This window comes from Callorhinus ursinus, unplaced genomic scaffold (assembly GCF_003265705.2).
Source record: "Callorhinus ursinus isolate GAN/ISIS: 27379988/994484 unplaced genomic scaffold, GSC_fseal_2.0 scaffold7, whole genome shotgun sequence".
Lineage (NCBI taxonomy): Eukaryota > Metazoa > Chordata > Mammalia > Carnivora > Otariidae > Callorhinus > Callorhinus ursinus.
Genome location: NW_027397069.1, coordinates 50,979,021 through 50,989,514, shown reverse-complemented (window position 1 = coordinate 50,989,514; position 10,494 = coordinate 50,979,021).

Genomic DNA, 10,494 nt, shown 5'->3' with positions numbered 1-10,494 from the left:
TTGAGAAGACAAGACCACCAGTTGAGCTGGACTTGGGTCATCAAAGGCTCCTCGCCTCTTCCCTGTCCTTGGACTGTAACTTCTGCCCACCACTCCCCACAATGGGAGCTGTTTTCAAGGATGCAGCCTTGAGAGAGCAATATGTTGTTGAGACCATCTGGACTGAATACATGACTGAACCCAGTGAAGGTCTCTATATAAACTTTAAGATTTTGTCAGGCAGGTGCAGAGATCTACTCGTCTCCCAGCTGCGTACGACAAGCCTCATATGTAAGTTCCCTCGCTTACTGAGACAGCCACTTACCGACCTGGAGTGGCCTGCCACCTTCCTCGGTCTCTCACTACCCTCTTAATGTGGGTGCCAGTTTCTAATTTCACCTGCGGAATTTCTGAGGCTTCAGACCAACATAAAGGGATGCAATGCAGGTCACAGGACCCATGGAAAAGATTTGGGTCAAGGCTGAATGTTTAATCAGCTGCTGTGAGATCAAATGAGGGAAGAGGAAAATAGATATGCAACACAATAATGCCTGATTTATTCTTGAATCAAAGAACTGAGAGAGCTAAGGAAGCAGTGCATGGAAGACGCAGCAGTCTCCAGCTGGCCCTGCAAGGGTGGGAGGGAGACAAGAGCAAGGGAACAGAGCAACAGCAGTTTGCATGGGGTGTTTTAATTTTGCAGAGCACTAGCATAGAAATACACACTTGTAAACAATGCAGTGGTCCCTCAAACTTTACTAGAAACATGCTATACAATATACTGAATTCTTCTGCTTCAGACGATAGTGCTCTTTTCTGTACGGACAAATATTGTCTAGTCCCCCCTCCAAAAAAAGTACAAAATTCCTAAAATGAATGAACACTTATACTCTGTATTACAAGTCATTTCCTGCTTTCAGCTGTGATTAACTTATTCCCAGAAGCACTAGAGGCCATGACAAATACAATAAGTTTTATAATTCTTACAATGTATTCAAGAATTGCTAATCGTTCCCATAAATCATTCAAATTGATAATAGTGAATGTATATATACATATAAGATACACATATGTATTCATATGCGTGTGTGTGCGTGCACGCGCGTGTGTACAAGAGAAAAGAAGAAGACAGGATCGCGTCGGCTATCTTGGGAAAAGGACAAAGGTGAGGTCAGAGGAATTTCATACCCAAATGATCAAGGTCCCGTGACACAAGAGAGGACATTTTGTGTTATTCAGATTTCACTTTTGATCTCTTGACCAAAATCCTATGAGTAAGGCAGCATAGGAGTTATTCTCTTTCGTTTAGAGATAAGCAAATGAAACACTAGATGGTGAGGAAAGCTGTCAAAGACATTTGGGAGGGTGAAGAGAAAAGGCCACTTTTATATGCTCTTTCTAGAGGGAAATTTGCCAACCCCTATCAAAACAGAGGCGAGAGAAATAGAGAGAGAAAGAAGAGAGCTCTTTTTTTTAATTAATTATTTGAGAGCGCGCGCGCGTGCGTGCACTTGTGAGTGGGGGAGGGGCAGAGGGAGAGAACCTCCAAGCAGACTCCCCACTGAACATGGAGCCCGACACAGGGCTCGATCCCGTGACCCATGAGATCATGACCTGAGCTGAAATCAAGAGTTGGACCCTTACCCAACTGAGCCACCCAGGTGCCCCAAGATAGCTCTTTGATCTAGCAATTCTATCCTCTGAGAATCTATCCTAGAGAAATTTTTACATATGAGAAAAAAAGTACATATAGAGGGTCGTTGGTCGAGGAAAAATGGACACAACCTAAATATTTTTCGATAAAGGAATAGTTTTTTCCTCTTATCTATTGCTACCTAGCAGACCAAACCAAAAAAATCGTGCCCTAAAAAAACCCACCATTTTGTTATCTTTCATAATTGCGTGCATCAGAAATGTCTACAGGGCACATCAGAAAGACCTATCTCTGCTTACCATGCCTGGAGCCGTAGCTGGGGTGACTCGAATGGCTACCGGCTGGACCGCTGGGGACTGGCTGCATGTCTCTGCATCCTCACATGTCTCTCCAAGGGCCCTCTCCAGCATGAAGAGTATTTAGACTTCTTACAGTGGCTTGAGGCTTGGAGAGACTGTTCCCAGAGGCTTCTGACCTCACCTCAGAAGTCACAGGTCACCTCTGCTGCACTCTGTGTCAGGATCGATGTGCAGGCCAGAGTCTAGAAGGCAAATGGACTCCGCTTCTCAATGGAAGGAGTAGCAAAGGACGGGCAGGATTTTGAATCTACCACATGGGTCCGAATTAACCATTAAAAGAATGAAATGTTTTATCAATTCTGCTTCTATGCAACCTATGGATTATCTAGAGGCATGAGGAAGCTTCTGAAAGTGATGGAAATATCCTGGTTTTACCAAACGTTATCTTGTTACCTATTGTTGACCTCTGTTGTGGTCTCACAACTGTACACATATGTCAGAACAGGTCAAATCGCACAGTTTAAACATGTGTAGTATACATATGCACGTGCAACATATTCATTCCACCTCGATAAAACTGGGGCAAGGGAGAATGAAGTAGATATGTAAGTCATGACATGGTGAGCTTCCCTGTCTGGAGCCCCACCCCACTTGAGAACCAGGTTGAAATAGACCCTCCCCTTTGCTGTTGGACTGCATCAGATCTCTCCAGGTTGTGGCACAGGAAAATGGTTGGCAAGCAGGGCAAGCAGCTGAGGAATTTATCCTTGGAATGTGCTCAGTGCATTTCTGGAAGATGCTCACAGGCAGAGATACAGCTGTGACCAAGTCCTGGAGGCTTTGTAAGGTCAGCCTGGAGAATTCCAGAGGGATTAAAATCTAAACAACCTGAAAGTTTCTCCTCCCTCCTTCCCTCCCTCCTCCCTTTCTTCTTCCTTCTCCCCTCCCCTCCCTTCTTCAACAACTAAACCTTATGGTACACATCCTGTGTTTGAGTCTAAGGCTTTCATATACATATATCCAGGGTGTACCCAGGATCTCTTCCACATGTGAATATGGGCAACTTGAACCTCTGTGCCTCAGTGTTCTGATAGGAGAATTTAGAATCAATATTTAGAGTCAAGTCATATTTGAAGACAGACATAATTGCCTTCAATATTTCAACCTCAAAAACCTATAAGCTGCAACTTTGCTAGTCATAAAATTAAACAAGTGCAATAAAATCATTACCACATGCTGGTGAGGAGAATAAACATTGGTAAAACATCTTTGAAAATATCTATCAGCTGTCTTTAAATTTTTTAAAACTACTTCTTCTGGGCTTTTTATTTTTTTAAAGATTTTATGTATTTATTTGTCAGAGAAAGAGAGAGAGAGCACAAGCAGGGGGAGCGACAGGCAGAGGGAGAAGCAGACTCCCCACTGAGCAGGGAGCCTGATGTGGGACTCAATCCCAGGACCCTGGGATCATGATCTGAGCTGAAGGCAGCGGCCCAACGACTGAGCCACCCAGGCATCCGTCTTCTGGGCTTTTTAAAATATTGGTAATCTTAAATATTTAAAAAAACTTTATGTACAAAGATGTTCAGCATGGGATACCAACAAACATTTGGAAGTAATTTAAGTTTAGAACTATGGTAAACTTGTTTGATGGCCTATTAGACAGTCATTTTAAATTTTTTCCATTTTACTTGTATTTTCTGTTTTTTATTTTTTTTTTAAAGATTTTATTTGACAGAGAGAGACACAGTGAGAGAGGGAACACAAGCAGGAGGAGTGGGAGAGGGAGAAGCAGGCTTCCCGCGGAGCAGGGAGCCCGATGCAGGGCTCGATCCCAGGACCCCGGGATCATGACCTGAGCCGAAGGCGGACGCTTAACGACTGAGCCACCCAGGTGCCCCTCTGTTTTTTAATATTGTTAAATGAGTGTGCATTATTTGTGACAGTGTGCATATATTAATTACGCCTATATATTTTTGTTATGTATGCATGTTGTGTGTGTGTGTGTGTGTGTGTGTTATAATGTTAGGGATCTCAAAACATAACCAATTCATTCATGAACTCATCCACTTATTTAACATTTAGTGTGTGCCTACTATGTGTCAGGCATTGTGCTAGCGAGTCTGAGTAGTCAATACTGAATAAGAACATTCCCTGCCTTCAAGGACCTTACAATCTAATGAGAGAGACAACAAAGTACTGAAAAGTACAATACAACATATGATTGTATAGATCATATATATTCTTCTAATACATCATTGGAATAACATGAGATGAGATTACATAAAGCACAGAAGAAAAACGTCTAATCCATTCTTGGAAGATAAGGTTTATTTCTTGGAGTAGAGAACACCTAAGCACTGTGCTTGGCATATGGTAGATGCTCAGTAAATGTATTTTGAATGAATTGGTATCAGAAGGGCAATGGGGCAAATAGAGTAGGAGAAACCCTTTCAAGACAAAGGAAACATGTGCTCATGCCTAGAAGCGAGAACATAGAACACTTTCAGGAAGTCAAAAATTGTCCAATATGGCTGGAATTTGGAGTTGAGTTTAGAAAAGTGACAAGCGATGAAGCCCAAGAAGTGCATAGAGACAAATCTATGAAACCCTGGGTGCCATGCTAAGGAAGAGAATGAGCAGGGAGGACATTGCCAGATGGGCCATGTAGAAAGGTCCATGGACAGAAGGACACATGCAATGACAGGAGGCCCGTCGGGAGGTGTGGACGCAGCAGAGACTGTTTCAGTTGTCTAGAAGGACTGAATGCAGGAGAGTCCATGGAGAAAGGAGGATGCCTGGAAGAGACTGTAAGATAAAATCCACAGGGCTTGAAGTTTAACTGAGTGTGAAATAAAATGAACAGGAGGCGGCGGGGTGCCTGGCAGTGGAACGAGGTACGTGGAGGTGCTGTGGTTTACACAGGATCACGTGCAGGCACTTGCTGGAGGCAGGACAAGGTGGCTCAGCCTCCCGTGCATGGCTGCCTCGCCCTCAAGCCACACCCACGGCATCACTGGGATTTCCCTGTGGCCAGAGGAGGAGAAGACTCAGACCAGTTATAGATGGTTTGAACAATACACAGGCACCAGCTAGAAGTGATCAGCTGCTGTGTGACAGCCCCAATCAGGAGCATCACTGGAAAAGAACCGGGAAAGAAAATCTTTGGACCACTCAGACTTCTAACAGCACCTCTGTACTGCCAGGCGTGGAAGTCTTGAATCCACGATCACAGCCCAGGTGGTTAGTCTTCATTTGTCCCCCAGACGTTTTCCATCCCTTGTCTCATGCTGTATTTGAACAAATGTCTTTAAATCTGGTTTCCAGTGTACTAATTCTCTCTTCAACTATTTGCCTTCTATTTTAATTCTGATAATATTTTTTCCATTTTAAGGATTATATTTTTAAAGATTTATTTTTATTTATTTATTTGAGAGAGAGAGCGAGAGCACACATGAGCAGGGGGTAGGGCACAGGGAGAGGGAGAGAGGATCCTCAAGCAGACTCCGCACTGAGCTCGGAGCCCAACACAGGGCTGGATCCCACGACTCCAAGATCATAACCCGAGCTGAAATCAGGAGTCAGACACTTAACCGACTGTGCCACCCAGGTGCCCCAAAGATTGTATTTTTTAAATACGATCATTTTTTAAAACTCAGATTGTTTTTATAATCTGCCTAGTTCTTTTTCATAGTTTTTCTTTCCCTGTCTGGTATACTTCCATTTCATTAATTTTATCTGCATAAGAGACATGCTTTTACCTTTCTCTGAAAATTATCCTTTAGGAAGGGAAAGTACAGGGTGCCCGAGAAGCATATGACAGCAAGCCGGACTTCACCCAGGGAACAGAGAAGCCCTCCCCAGGAAAGATAGCACAGCTGAGCACTGAGGGGCACCCTGTCACTTGGAGCTGTATCCAAACTGCCAGACCCTCTCCAGGCCCAACTGTAGCTCCATGGCTTCTACAACCATTGGATACAGAATATGTGATTGCACGCCACTACCACCCCCTGCCCTGCACCATGCAGGGGTCACTATGAGGAGTAGAAGCTGCCTCCAGGATTTCACAGCTTTTTCTACCCCATTGTCTAACACTACTAGGGCTTGGGAGTACTCTAAGATTGTTCCATTTTCTCCCATCATACTTAAAAAATGAGAGATCGTTTTCGTCTGTTCTCAGGGCTGTCCTGAGCCATGCTCATCCCTGCCATTTCATGATGGGCAGCTCAAGCAACATGATCAAATGCTCAGTTTCTGGGGCGTCTGGGTGGCTCAGTTGGTTTAGCGTCTGCCTTCAGCTCAGGTCATGATCCCAGCGTCCTGGAATGGAGCCCTGAGTCTGGCTCCCTGCTCAGCGGGGAGCCTGCTTCTCCCTCTGCCCCTCCCCCTGCTCATGCTCTCTCTCTCTCTCTCAAATAAATAAATAAAATCTTAAAAGAAAAAAAAAACGTTTTTGTCAGAGGCCAGTAACAACTCAAAAGCTGTTTCACACAGAAAAAAATAATTATTTGCCACAAAGGGTCTGGCTTTGCCCTCAAACTCCAGGGGCGTGCACAGCAATTCTCCTACTGGGATTTTCTGAAATCTCCATACAGCATCCCTGTCTGTCCTGGACACTTCAGGCGTGTTCATGTGATAGAGCAGCAGGTACTACAGCCCAGATACCCAAAGACCTTCTCTTGCTCTGGGCCTCACTCCACACTGGCAGCCTTACAAGTTCCTTCCTAAATAAGTCAGAGCAGTAAATTCAAAGGTGCTGGTTGTTGTTCTCCAAAGAAGCCCCTGGTCATGGCCGTAGGTCTCTTGGGGCTTGAGGCAAGATTTTGAATATATGCTTGGAGCAGTGTCAAAGGGTTCCAGGTCTGTAAACCAGCTCAGACCTTGGAACTGGGTGAGAGGCCAAGACTATGATTGTGACCCAAATTAGATCTCTGCTTACCTGGCAAGTTCCGATTATGTAAATCAAATTATGTTTTTACAGCAGGCTGACCATCGATTTCATTGCTAGGGACTCCATCGAAGATCCTCACAAGTCAAAGCATTCTATTTGCCACTGTGGGCCCGCCGCCAATTGTAGTGACCATGCCTGTCTCTGGTATGAAACACTGTCACTTGGCCTCTGAGATCAGGAAGTCTACTTCAGTGGCAGCATTGATCATCGTCATTTTCAGCCTGCAGAGGACACCCACTGCAAAGTTTCTGAACTTTCTGATGTGGCTGTTCCCATCAGCACATTTCACAATACCGCGTTGAAGGGAGTATCTTCTGGGCCCTCCTCAGGGGACAGAGTCAGGGGAAGAATTTTTTACAATCTTGGTGTGGAGGCCCCCACAGGATGCAAGAGAATGAGAAGGGCTGCAGTAGACTGTGTAATTATCTCTTAAACATTCCAGTTTCCTTGCCTATGATGGCCTTGTTTGGATGTTCCTGCCCCAGGAGGAAAATGCATGCTTCTCTTGAACTCAGGAGTGTCCATGTGACTTGCTTTGGCCAATAAAATGTGAGAAGCCATGTGTACCACTTCCAGGTAGACACTGTGAGCCAGTATGTGCTTTACTATGATCCCTTCTCTGTGCCACAAACCAACCATATGCCAAAATAAGTTCCATCAGCCTGGGTCCAAGGGAAGACAATATAGAACAGAGCTGTAGTTGACATTTTATGCACATGTGGTGTGTTTAAGATGTAAATTTTGTTACAAGCTACTGAGATGTTGGGGCTATTAGTTGCTGCAGCATCACCTAATCTATCCTGACTGATACAGCTGTAAACATTTACATAGAGTTTTTCCTATGTGCTCTCCCACTTTACATATGTTAACTCTTTTAATTTTCATAAGGACTCTATGAGTCAAGTCCTATTATTACCCCACCTTTCCAGATGAGGAGATTGAAGCACAGAGAGGTTAGGTAACTCGCCCAGAAACATGCAGCACTAAGATCTGAATCTGAGGAGCTGAGCTCCACAATCCATGTTCTTAATCTACTACATCACAAAAACAGAAGCAATAAAAAAATTTGATAAATTTGACTACATAAAACAGAGTTCTACATGGTTAAAAAAAAAAAACACTATATACAAAGTCAAAAATATTAGAGCAGAAGGAGACTCCCCACTGAGCAGGGAGCCCAAAGCAGGGCTCAGTCCCAAGATCACGACCTGAGCTGAAGGCAGACACTTAACCAACTGAGCCACCCAGGCGTCCCTAATTGCAATTTTAATAGATACTAAGTTATTCTCCACAAAGCCTGGGCCAATTAACCCTTCTATATTCAATACAGTAAGTAGTATTTGCAAGCTCCCTCTGCCCTTCCCTGCCACTCATGCTTTCTCTCTCTCTCAAATAAATAAATAAAATCTTAAAAAAAAAAAAAAAACACTGTGGGGCACATGGGTGGCTCAGGTGGTTGAGTGTCTGCCTCTTGGTTTCAGCTTGGGTCATGATCTCAGGGTGGTGAGATCGAGCCCCATGTGGGGCTCTGTACTCAGCTGGGGGTCTGCTTGGGATTCTTTCTCCCTCTCCCTCTGCCCCTGCTCATTCTCTCTTCCTCTCTCTCTCTCTCTCTCAAATAAATAAATAAATCTTTTTAAAAAAATTTCAATTACTTTGACCCAGGACTTCATTCTTTGGAAATATTTGCAGATGTGAAAAATGATAAAAACACAAAGATTCTTCATGTATTGTTTTTGAAGTAGCAAAAGAATTGGAAACAATCTAAATATTCATCAATAGAGAACTCGCTAAACTTCAGAGTGATTTATAAATTAGTCTTTAAAAAGAATAGGTAGTTCTTAAAATGTCAATATGGATAAATTGTTGATATATTGTTAAGTGAGACTAAGGCATAGAACATTGTATGCTATTATTAGTTTTTAGAAATAATCCACTGGGGGCTCCGGGGTGGCTCAGTCGTTAAGCGTCTGCCTTCAGCCCAGGTCATGATCCCAGAGTCCTGGGATCGAGCCCCGCATCGGGCTCCCTGCTCCGCGGGAAGCCTGCTTCTCCCTCTCCCACTGCCCCTGCTTGTGTTCCCTCTCTCGCTGTCAAATAAATAAATAAAATCTTTAAAAAATAAAACACAAGACCTAAATATATGCTGTATATAAGAGACTCACTTGAGATCCAAAGACCAAACAAGCTGAAAATAAAAAGAAGATATTCCATAGGAATAGTAACCAAAAGAGAGCAAGAATGGCTATATTAACATCAGACAAAATAGATTTAAGTCAAAAGAACATACGAGAGAGAAAGAAGAATATTAAATATTAATAATATTTTCAGGCACCTGGGTGGCTCAGTTGGTTAAGCGACTGCCTTCGGCTCAGGTCATGATCCTGGAGTCCTGGGATCGAGTCCCACATCGGGCTCCCTGCTCAGCAGGGATCTGCTTCTCCCTCTGACCCTCCCCCCCCCTCATGTGCTCTCTGTCTCTCACTCTCTCTCTCAAATAAATAAATAAAATCTTTAAAAAATAATAATATTTTCAATACAGGAAGACAATATATAACAATTACAAACATTTACACACCTAATGACAAACCATCAAAATTTTTGAAGCAAAAACTGACAGAACTGAAGAGAGATAGTTCTACAATAATAGTTGGAGACTTCAATATCCCACTCACAATAATGGATAAAACAACTAAACAGAAGATAAGTAAGGAAATAAAGGACTTAAAAAAGGACTTAACACAATAAAGCAACTAGATCTAACAGGCATATACAGAACACTCTACCCAACAACAACAGAATACACATTCTCTTTAAGTTCACATGAAACATTTTCCAGGAAAACCAGTGTTAGGTCACAAATTAAGTCTCAATAGATTAAGGGGCGCCTGGGTGGCTCAGTTGGTTAAGCCACTGCCTTCGGCTCAGGTCATGATCCTGGAGTCCCGGGATCGAGTCCCGCATTGGGCTCCCTGCTCAGCGGGGAGTCTGCTTCTCCCTCTGACCCTCTTCCCTCTCGTGCTCTCAGTCTCTCATTCTCTCTCAAATAAATAAAATCTTTAAAAAAAAAAAAGTCTCAATAGATTAAAAAAAAATAAATGTCACACAAAGTATCTTCTCTGGCCACAGTGGGATGAAATTAGGAACCAATAACAAGGGGTGCCTAGCTGGCTCAGTCAGTGAGTATGTGACTCTTGATCTCAGGGTTGTGAGTTCAAGCCCCAAGCTGGGTGTACAGAATACTTATAAATAAAATCTTTAAAAAAAAAAAAAAAAGGAAGGAAAACAAAAATTCACAAAATTACAGAAATTAAACAATACAATTTTAAGCAACCGATGGATCAAAGGACTCAGAAGGGAAATTAGAAATACTTAGAGACAAATGAGGGGCTCAGGTGGTTAAGCAACAGACTCCTGATTTTGGCACAGGTCATGATCTCAGGGTCATGGGATCAAGGCCTACGTCAGGCTTCATGCTGAAGGGGGAGCCTGCTTTGGATTCTCTCTCTCCCTCCGTCCTCTCCCCCTGCTTGTGCACACGTTCACTCTCTTTCTCTCGGAAGGAAGGAAGGAAGGAAGGAAGGAAGGAAGGAAGGAAGGAAGGAAGGAAG